The sequence below is a fragment of the Camelina sativa genome, chromosome 15 (genome assembly GCF_000633955.1).
Source record: "Camelina sativa cultivar DH55 chromosome 15, Cs, whole genome shotgun sequence".
In the NCBI taxonomy this organism is placed as follows: domain Eukaryota; kingdom Viridiplantae; phylum Streptophyta; class Magnoliopsida; order Brassicales; family Brassicaceae; genus Camelina; species Camelina sativa.
In genome coordinates, this window is record NC_025699.1 from 8,792,433 (window position 1) to 8,802,578 (window position 10,146).

The 10,146-nt window shown below is 34.1% G+C and overlaps 1 pseudogene; it reads left to right on the forward strand.

Annotated features, from left to right (window-relative positions):
- Positions 8,129-9,264, forward strand: LOC104748270 (annotated as a pseudogene).

A 10,146-nucleotide genomic window follows, 5' to 3' on the forward strand; every position in this document is an offset into this window, starting at 1 on the left:
TATTTAATTTTTAGGATCTATTCTTAAATACTTACCCACTAAGCAGTTTTTAATTAATCATATACTAATGGGCTTTAGAAATTTGAGAGTACTTGAACGCTTATATTTTGATAGTATGTATTTTGTTATTATATTTTAAAATAAAAAGTCCATAATATTACAATAAAAAAACATAACTCTAGAAAAGTTAAAGATAGTTTATGTTCTTCTACCCTAATAAAATTATTGACGAAGTCTAGACTTCTCCGTCGTATCATATGATGGCTCGATTCCCTCTCCTCTTCTCTACCGTTTTATCTTCATTTTCATGGTATTTTCATCTCACTTTTTGATGCATTAAGTGCTATTCCAATCGTTACACTTCTCCATCCTCAGCTTTGTAAGAGTTCTCAATGATTCCAATCGTAATTGTAATGGCGTGGATTCTGAACGGTATGATTTCGTTTCAATTCCCTCTTATTTAATTATTTCTCNATCATCGAGTTTACAAAAATATCAACCTAAGATCACTAGCAATGCATCCCTAGCAGCAATAAGAAAGTACTAAGATCCAATGGAAAAATGTATTGCAAGTGGAAAGNATTGTATAAATTCAGACATCCCTATATAAGTTACCATCTCACTAACGCAGTTCTCTACTTCCATATCTGACTAAAAAACATTGCAACGACCATGGGAACTCCTTACGTTTCTTTTGCAGAGCTCAAACCTGGCCGCCTTCACCAACGGGTGGTGGGTTGATTTGAAAAAATCTTAAAGGAATGGGAAGGATATGAGCGTCCTAACAATGGGGCAGTTGTGAAAGGTTTGCATTTCAGATTTTATCACACTGATGTTTTAACCAGGCATAATGGTTTCTTACAAGGCTTTTATTTGTTCTTGTGGTGAAATTGATTGGAAAACTTCAAGATGAAACTGTATTCCTGAAGAAAGGTCATCGTGAGAATGAGGAACTGTTTGAGTTCAAACCAGATGAAGGTAACTACACTCTTCCAAACATTCTTAAAAATGTCCACTTGGATGCGCTGTAATTCCCTGGTTTACTTAGTCATTTTAACTCATTTGCTGGATGCCTAAACAGAGCAAGTGGTCGATGGACTTGATAGACCTGTCATGAAGATGAAAAAGGGTGAAGTGTCATTGGTGACAGTAGAACTTGAGTATGCCTTTGGTTCTAATGAGTCAAAACAGGAATTGGCTGTGGCACCGCCAATCTCAACTGTGTATTTTGAGGTTGATCTTGTGACTTACGACAAGGTTAGTGTACTTTTAGATGCTTATGTTGTTTACAATTCAGCCAGTAAGGAAGTATAAGAGGCCAACACTTGGTTGTTATTGGGTTTGTAGAAAAGCGAATCGTGGGACATGAACACTGAAGAAAAGATAGAAGCTGATACTAAGAAGGAAGAAGAAAACTCCAAGTTTAAAGCAGGCAAATATGCTCTGGCGTCTAAGAGATACGAGAAGGTATATAATAATATGAACTGCCCGTTGATATGTGAGTTTTACAGGAGAGCGCAAGCATACGTGGAGTTGGCTGCTCGAATTTCACAAAAATTGGTCAGGCATATTATGCTAGCATCACCAGACCTTGCAAAGGTAGNTTGCAGAGCTCAAACCTGGCCGCCTTCACCAACGGGTGGTGGGTTGATTTGAAAAAATCTTAAAGGAATGGGAAGGATATGAGCGTCCTAACAATGGGGCAGTTGTGAAAGGTTTGCATTTCAGATTTTATCACACTGATGTTTTAACCAGGCATAATGGTTTCTTACAAGGCTTTTATTTGTTCTTGTGGTGAAATTGATTGGAAAACTTCAAGATGAAACTGTATTCCTGAAGAAAGGTCATCGTGAGAATGAGGAACTGTTTGAGTTCAAACCAGATGAAGGTAACTACACTCTTCCAAACATTCTTAAAAATGTCCACTTGGATGCGCTGTAATTCCCTGGTTTACTTAGTCATTTTAACTCATTTGCTGGATGCCTAAACAGAGCAAGTGGTCGATGGACTTGATAGACCTGTCATGAAGATGAAAAAGGGTGAAGTGTCATTGGTGACAGTAGAACTTGAGTATGCCTTTGGTTCTAATGAGTCAAAACAGGAATTGGCTGTGGCACCGCCAATCTCAACTGTGTATTTTGAGGTTGATCTTGTGACTTACGACAAGGTTAGTGTACTTTTAGATGCTTATGTTGTTTACAATTCAGCCAGTAAGGAAGTATAAGAGGCCAACACTTGGTTGTTATTGGGTTTGTAGAAAAGCGAATCGTGGGACATGAACACTGAAGAAAAGATAGAAGCTGATACTAAGAAGGAAGAAGAAAACTCCAAGTTTAAAGCAGGCAAATATGCTCTGGCGTCTAAGAGATACGAGAAGGTATATAATAATATGAACTGCCCGTTGATATGTGAGTTTTACAGGAGAGCGCAAGCATACGTGGAGTTGGCTGCTCGAATTTCACAAAAATTGGTCAGGCATATTATGCTAGCATCACCAGACCTTGCAAAGGTAGCCCAAGATCATCGAGTTTACAAAAATATCAACCTAAGATCACTAGCAATGCATCCCTAGCAGCAATAAGAAAGTACTAAGATCCAATGGAAAAATGTATTGCAAGTGGAAAGGTGGAGGTACACTACATCAAAGGAATCAAAGCAAAGGGTGATCAATGCTGGAAAAATAACAAGAAGTCCTTACACAAAATCAATGTGGAAAAACTACAATGCTACTTCACTACATTGAGAGAAGTTCAACCAACCATCATCTGTAGCCTCACTGACATGGAAAATAGATGCCCTCATTGCTACTACTACAAACAAATGGTCAAATTTGTCTTCTTCTTTTAGCTAAACGATCGACAATATGGTTTATGAATGTTATCATCCTTTAATAATGACCTATATTTCCAATGTAAGAGTTCTTTACAAGATTTTTTATTCAAATGTTATGTCAATGTGTCCAATCTCAAACAATTGAAAATACAACAAAACNGAGTATGCCTTTGGTTCTAATGAGTCAAAACAGGAATTGGCTGTGGCACCGCCAATCTCAACTGTGTATTTTGAGGTTGATCTTGTGACTTACGACAAGGTTAGTGTACTTTTAGATGCTTATGTTGTTTACAATTCAGCCAGTAAGGAAGTATAAGAGGCCAACACTTGGTTGTTATTGGGTTTGTAGAAAAGCGAATCGTGGGACATGAACACTGAAGAAAAGATAGAAGCTGATACTAAGAAGGAAGAAGAAAACTCCAAGTTTAAAGCAGGCAAATATGCTCTGGCGTCTAAGAGATACGAGAAGGTATATAATAATATGAACTGCCCGTTGATATGTGAGTTTTACAGGAGAGCGCAAGCATACGTGGAGTTGGCTGCTCGAATTTCACAAAAATTGGTCAGGCATATTATGCTAGCATCACCAGACCTTGCAAAGGTAGCCCAAGATCATCGAGTTTACAAAAATATCAACCTAAGATCACTAGCAATGCATCCCTAGCAGCAATAAGAAAGTACTAAGATCCAATGGAAAAATGTATTGCAAGTGGAAAGGTGGAGGTACACTACATCAAAGGAATCAAAGCAAAGGGTGATCAATGCTGGAAAAATAACAAGAAGTCCTTACACAAAATCAATGTGGAAAAACTACAATGCTACTTCACTACATTGAGAGAAGTTCAACCAACCATCATCTGTAGCCTCACTGACATGGAAAATAGATGCCCTCATTGCTACTACTACAAACAAATGGTCAAATTTGTCTTCTTCTTTTAGCTAAACGATCGACAATATGGTTTATGAATGTTATCATCCTTTAATAATGACCTATATTTCCAATGTAAGAGTTCTTTACAAGATTTTTTATTCAAATGTTATGTCAATGTGTCCAATCTCAAACAATTGAAAATACAACAAAACTGGAAACAACTTATTAAAAACAATAGCGCAGCATGCCAACATAAGTCAACAGATATTACGAACAACTATGAACACGAGGATAAAGATATTAGCAAAATGGTGTTTATCTATAAGTTATAAAATTGTTATGCACAAAGAAGNCAGTAAGGAAGTATAAGAGGCCAACACTTGGTTGTTATTGGGTTTGTAGAAAAGCGAATCGTGGGACATGAACACTGAAGAAAAGATAGAAGCTGATACTAAGAAGGAAGAAGAAAACTCCAAGTTTAAAGCAGGCAAATATGCTCTGGCGTCTAAGAGATACGAGAAGGTATATAATAATATGAACTGCCCGTTGATATGTGAGTTTTACAGGAGAGCGCAAGCATACGTGGAGTTGGCTGCTCGAATTTCACAAAAATTGGTCAGGCATATTATGCTAGCATCACCAGACCTTGCAAAGGTAGCCCAAGATCATCGAGTTTACAAAAATATCAACCTAAGATCACTAGCAATGCATCCCTAGCAGCAATAAGAAAGTACTAAGATCCAATGGAAAAATGTATTGCAAGTGGAAAGGTGGAGGTACACTACATCAAAGGAATCAAAGCAAAGGGTGATCAATGCTGGAAAAATAACAAGAAGTCCTTACACAAAATCAATGTGGAAAAACTACAATGCTACTTCACTACATTGAGAGAAGTTCAACCAACCATCATCTGTAGCCTCACTGACATGGAAAATAGATGCCCTCATTGCTACTACTACAAACAAATGGTCAAATTTGTCTTCTTCTTTTAGCTAAACGATCGACAATATGGTTTATGAATGTTATCATCCTTTAATAATGACCTATATTTCCAATGTAAGAGTTCTTTACAAGATTTTTTATTCAAATGTTATGTCAATGTGTCCAATCTCAAACAATTGAAAATACAACAAAACTGGAAACAACTTATTAAAAACAATAGCGCAGCATGCCAACATAAGTCAACAGATATTACGAACAACTATGAACACGAGGATAAAGATATTAGCAAAATGGTGTTTATCTATAAGTTATAAAATTGTTATGCACAAAGAAGAACTTCAAAGAAAAATACAGTAAACAAAAGCAAGGTCGCAAAAGTACAAAAGGGAAGACCGATCTAAACAGGGGAATTAAGAAAAATAAAACAGGATGAAGGTAACGATAATAAAACAAATTAAACCTCATTTGGCACATGTTGAGATACAGACACTAACAAACCACAAAAGAGACGCTAAAAAAAGATTAGTAAATGAAATCGAGCCAAAGCCAAGGCTCCCGAAAAGTAGCAAAAAACAACAGAACCAGTAGTATTTCAGAATCAATACATACGCAAACAGAAATCCACAAAAAACGACAAAAAGAGCAAATCAGAGTAAATCCAGCCAAATACTGAGATGGTCCTATTGAAACTAAAATTATAACAACCTTCTTAAAAGAGTCGATTACTTAATTAGAGAATGAAATGTACACATGGGAGAGCCAATTAACACAGACGGTCAACGAACTAACCAGGAGAGCACCAATTATCCACCACCAATTCGAAGGTAAGACAAAACCTTCCCAAAGGCGCCAAAAAAATTAAAGTTTTTTTGTATCGACACAATGAATGCTTCAAAACGAAGAACGTCCATCAAAAATAGATCTACAAGCCTACTACTATCCTTTAGATCGAAATACACCATTCCGTCGAACAACCTATATAAGGTAAAGAAGAAAAAATACAACTACAAGACACGGGCTATTTCCCAAAAGGACAAATACATCCTCAAATCGATAAAACCCAATCTAGACCCAAAACACCACTACCTTAAAGGTCTAAACGGATATTTGGGCTGAATCAATGTACGTAAGAAAAATATATATATATATATATATATATATATATATATATATATATATATATAAACACCTGAATGTAAGTAAATTAAAAACCTTATAAAAAATTAATAACTTACAAACTTTGTAACACAATCACAAAAAAGACAAATGGATAATAGGAAAAAAAAACAATTACATCCAGAAATCAACTTATACATCATAATCTAGAACTATGCAATTTAAATAACTGAAAAACAAAAGCAATTTAAACTAAACACAACTAATATAAAATAAAAATGTAAAACTACACAGTATATTATAATTAATGCAAAAAAAAGCAAGCAATAAAGCCAAAATGACCATTAAAAAAGTAAAAATAAAAAAATAGCAACCAAAATATAAAGGGAAAATAACAAAACACTTTATAAATATCCACAAAAAACACATATCACAGTCTAATCAAACTCCCCCGCTAAGCACAGATCAAATACTAGGCAATGACAAAATGACAAATAATAATACATTAATCACAACTAACAACTACAGCAAAACAACAACTTTAAGTACACAATGTTAACTTCTCATCATAATTATTTTAAAAACATTTAAAAAACACAGAAGATGATCTCAAATTTTGAAAAGAAAAAAAACACACTATATTATACTAACTGCAAAACCTATTTTTTTAAAAAATTATCCAACAAACAACATAAGCAACCAAATAAAATACAAAAACAAACATAAAGATGAATTTACATAACCAAAAAATAATACACACAACAAAACCCCAAATATACTTTCATCTAACTCTCGCGCGTAGCGCGGATCAATTGCTAGTAAAAATATAAATTGATCTGAAAGTACTGCTTTCGATGTTGTTCTTCTCTAGTCTCGTTCTAAACAAGTACTTTTGGACTCTAAAGCCTAAACAGGGCTATTCTAATTCATTGGTGGTAGAGTGAGAAGAGTTGGATGCAAATCTTTTTTGTCCAACAGTTGTGTCCCAGACTCCCGTTCTTGGTTCAAATTCAACCGGAAGACAAGAGGCTTCTATCTAAACTTGGATTAACTCTAGCCCATAGAGAAGAGAGAGATTAGGTTATTTTATAATAGAACGTAGTTTCTTGCGCGTTTCATTACTTAATGAATTTAGATCTTTCTTGTTCTTTATCTTTTAGATTTTTACCAACGAATTAAACATAACTAGGTGATACCCGTATAGCATGATACATGTTGTAATTGTTTTATGTATATTTTGAATGCATAAAATGTTTTGGTTTATGTGTTTTTTATAATTTCGAAATTTACTTACATGGTAAATGTTAAAACATATTTACATAAGTACGTTGTTTAGACATCGTTAATAACTTAATCCTTTGTACGGTAACAAATATACAATGATCGTTTTGCAGTTTTTAAACGATAATGGTATGTTTAAATGTGTTAAATCCAAATATCAAATTTTAATTTAGTATGTTTAAATGTGTCTCATCCCGTCTTGTCTTGTCCCGTCATGTTTCATCTCGTTTATACCCGTAAATTTTTTTATGTCCTATAACTGTTCTCTTTTAAATAATTAACTATTAGACTATTTCTCATATTTTTGACATATAATTTATTTTCTTATGCAATAAAAGATTTGTTCATTGTAAATAAATTAAAAAGCTACTTATTAATATTCAATTTTACATAATATATAGTAATACAATATAGTCAACCAATTGTAATTATTGAATTTTAGAGTTTTAAATACTTATTTTAGGATAATTACTATTTAGAAATACAAATATAAATTGATATTTCTTTGCTTCTTTTTGTTTTTTTTTAAAATGATTTTTTATATTTTGTCTTAAACAACACATGTATCCATCAAATAGTTTATTTTCATAAATATATATTATTTTTATTTATGATTACAAAATATATTAGTTACATAAGATCTTTCTAAAGGTATTTCTTGCATATCTTGTGTTTTAGAGAGTATTTACAAATAAGTTGATTTTAGATATATTTTATATATCCATTAAAATAAATTTGAATTGGTTTTTATTAATATCACATATCTTATATATTAATTAAATTTATATTATTAAGGCTATAATGAATATTTTACTATTTTAAAATACCTTTAAAGTAATTTAATTTTTATTTTAAATTGTAATTAGTTAATTGTTTTCAAAATTAAACTGGATTTATTTATTTGTTCCTAAAATTGTGAGGAAAAATCCATGATTCAGTAAGCCCAAATTATGAACTCCTTTTTTTTTGTTTTTGTCTATATAATATAAGACGAGCACGTCAAACAAAACAAAATACAACCCCAATCTCTAATTTGCAAACCCCTTGTACGTACGTAGCTTCCTTCTTCCTTGTGAGATCACAACGATGTCTTCTCCCATGTCCGCTCTTCCAGATGATTTGATAGAGGAAATACTCTCTTGGGTTCCAGCTACATCTCTCTTTCGATTACGGTCTACTTGCAAAAAGTGGAACGCATTATTACATGATCGAAGATTTACCAAGAAGCACTTTGATAAAGAAGAAAAGAAGTATTCGGATATGGTTTTGAGGGATGTTAGGGTTTGTTGGATGAGTGACAATCTCCATGGACTTGACGACACCATTGATCCTTCTATAAAGCTCAATGGTGAACTTAACCTAAAAGGTTGTCATTTAGATGAAGTCGGGACTGATTTTGAAGTCTTACACTGTAACGGGTTATTGCTAATCACCAACACTAGCACTACCGTGGTTTGGAACCCGTGTACGGGTCAAACCAAGTGCATCCAAACCAAAAGTGCTAACAATATACACCATAAGTATGCCCTCGGATACGCAAACACCAAAGCTTACCATGATTACAAAATCATGAGGTTATTTGATTTTGAAACTTTTCAGCTTGAAATCTATGATTTTAATTCTTATTCATGGAGGGTCGTTGATAGTTTCGGTCCAGACTTCAACTACATTTACTTGGTTCTGGTATGTCTATAAAGGAAAATACTTACTGGATCGCTTCTGATAGTGACTTAGAGGAAGAAGTAGTCAATTGTTTCTTAATAACTTTTGATTTTACAACAGAGAGATTTGGGCCACATGTGTGCCTTCCGTTTGAAGGTTATAGTGATGTGATGTATTTATTGCCTGTAAGAGAAGAGCGGCTTAGGCTATTTTTTCTCGGCGGAGATACTACATCCATGGATATGTGGAGGACAAATGATATAACTGAGACCAATGTCATCTCTTGGAACAAAATTTTAAGCATTGATGTAATCACTAATCGCTTTGATAATGGTATAAGTAAAGCCATGAGTACTATCCGTATAACTTTAAAAATTGACGAGGAGAATAAAGCCACCGTGCTTAGTGAGAATGTACTCGATGCCGATGATCACATCATTGTGGATCTTGAAGATGACGACGCCGGTGATGATAGCATTGTGGATCTTGAAGATGGACCCGGACCCGTATTTTGGCCACACATGTACTTTTGTTACGCTCCAAGTTTGGTTCGAATCTAGCAATATCATATCATATTAATTTCTTCGTTTTTGTTATCATTTGTCTTGTCCTTGGACTAATTAATTATGGGGAAATCATCTTCTTCTCTTTTTTTTTTGTATCCCATCATCCTATACCATTTGTTACGTAATGGTTATTTTCTTCTTAATTTTGCATATTACTTTATTATTAGTTTATCCAATGAGCGCAAATCTACATGGACTTCGCCTTCGCAGTCTAATAACGGACGAATTGAACGATCAATTCCTAATATCACATATATTTCTCGGCCATGCATGGTTTTATATTATGCTCAACGAAGCGTAACACTAGACAGGTCAAACCAGGTTGATCCAACACAGTATACGTTACAAGAACAGCTATGAGATTGCTCTTGGGTACGAAAATAACAATTCTTGCCATGCATAGCTACAAAATCTTAAGGTGTTGAATTTTTACGACTTAGGCTATCGAGTTATAAGTAAGTTTGAAATCTATATATGAATTTAGTTCTGAGTTATGGAGGGTTCTTGATGACGTCAATCCCTACCATGCCTCACAAAAAGAGAAGTGTTTTTGAATTGGGAAATACTTACTGGCTTGCTTCGGATGAAACCCGAAAAGATATATCTCATGCTAAGTTTTAATTTTTCAACGGAATGATATCAACTTTGAATCTTCTTGAACAGATCAATATTGATAAAAACGCTGTGTTTATTATCTGGTGAAGTACATACATATATACATTCGAATAAGCTGTTATCTACGATCTAGGAATATCTCAACTATAACAAGATATATAATCTACCCTTAAGACTCTACCCTTAAGACTCGGAACTGCTTAATATATGAAGATAATCTAGTTAAGCACAATACCCCCCCCCCCCCCCCCCCCCCCCCCC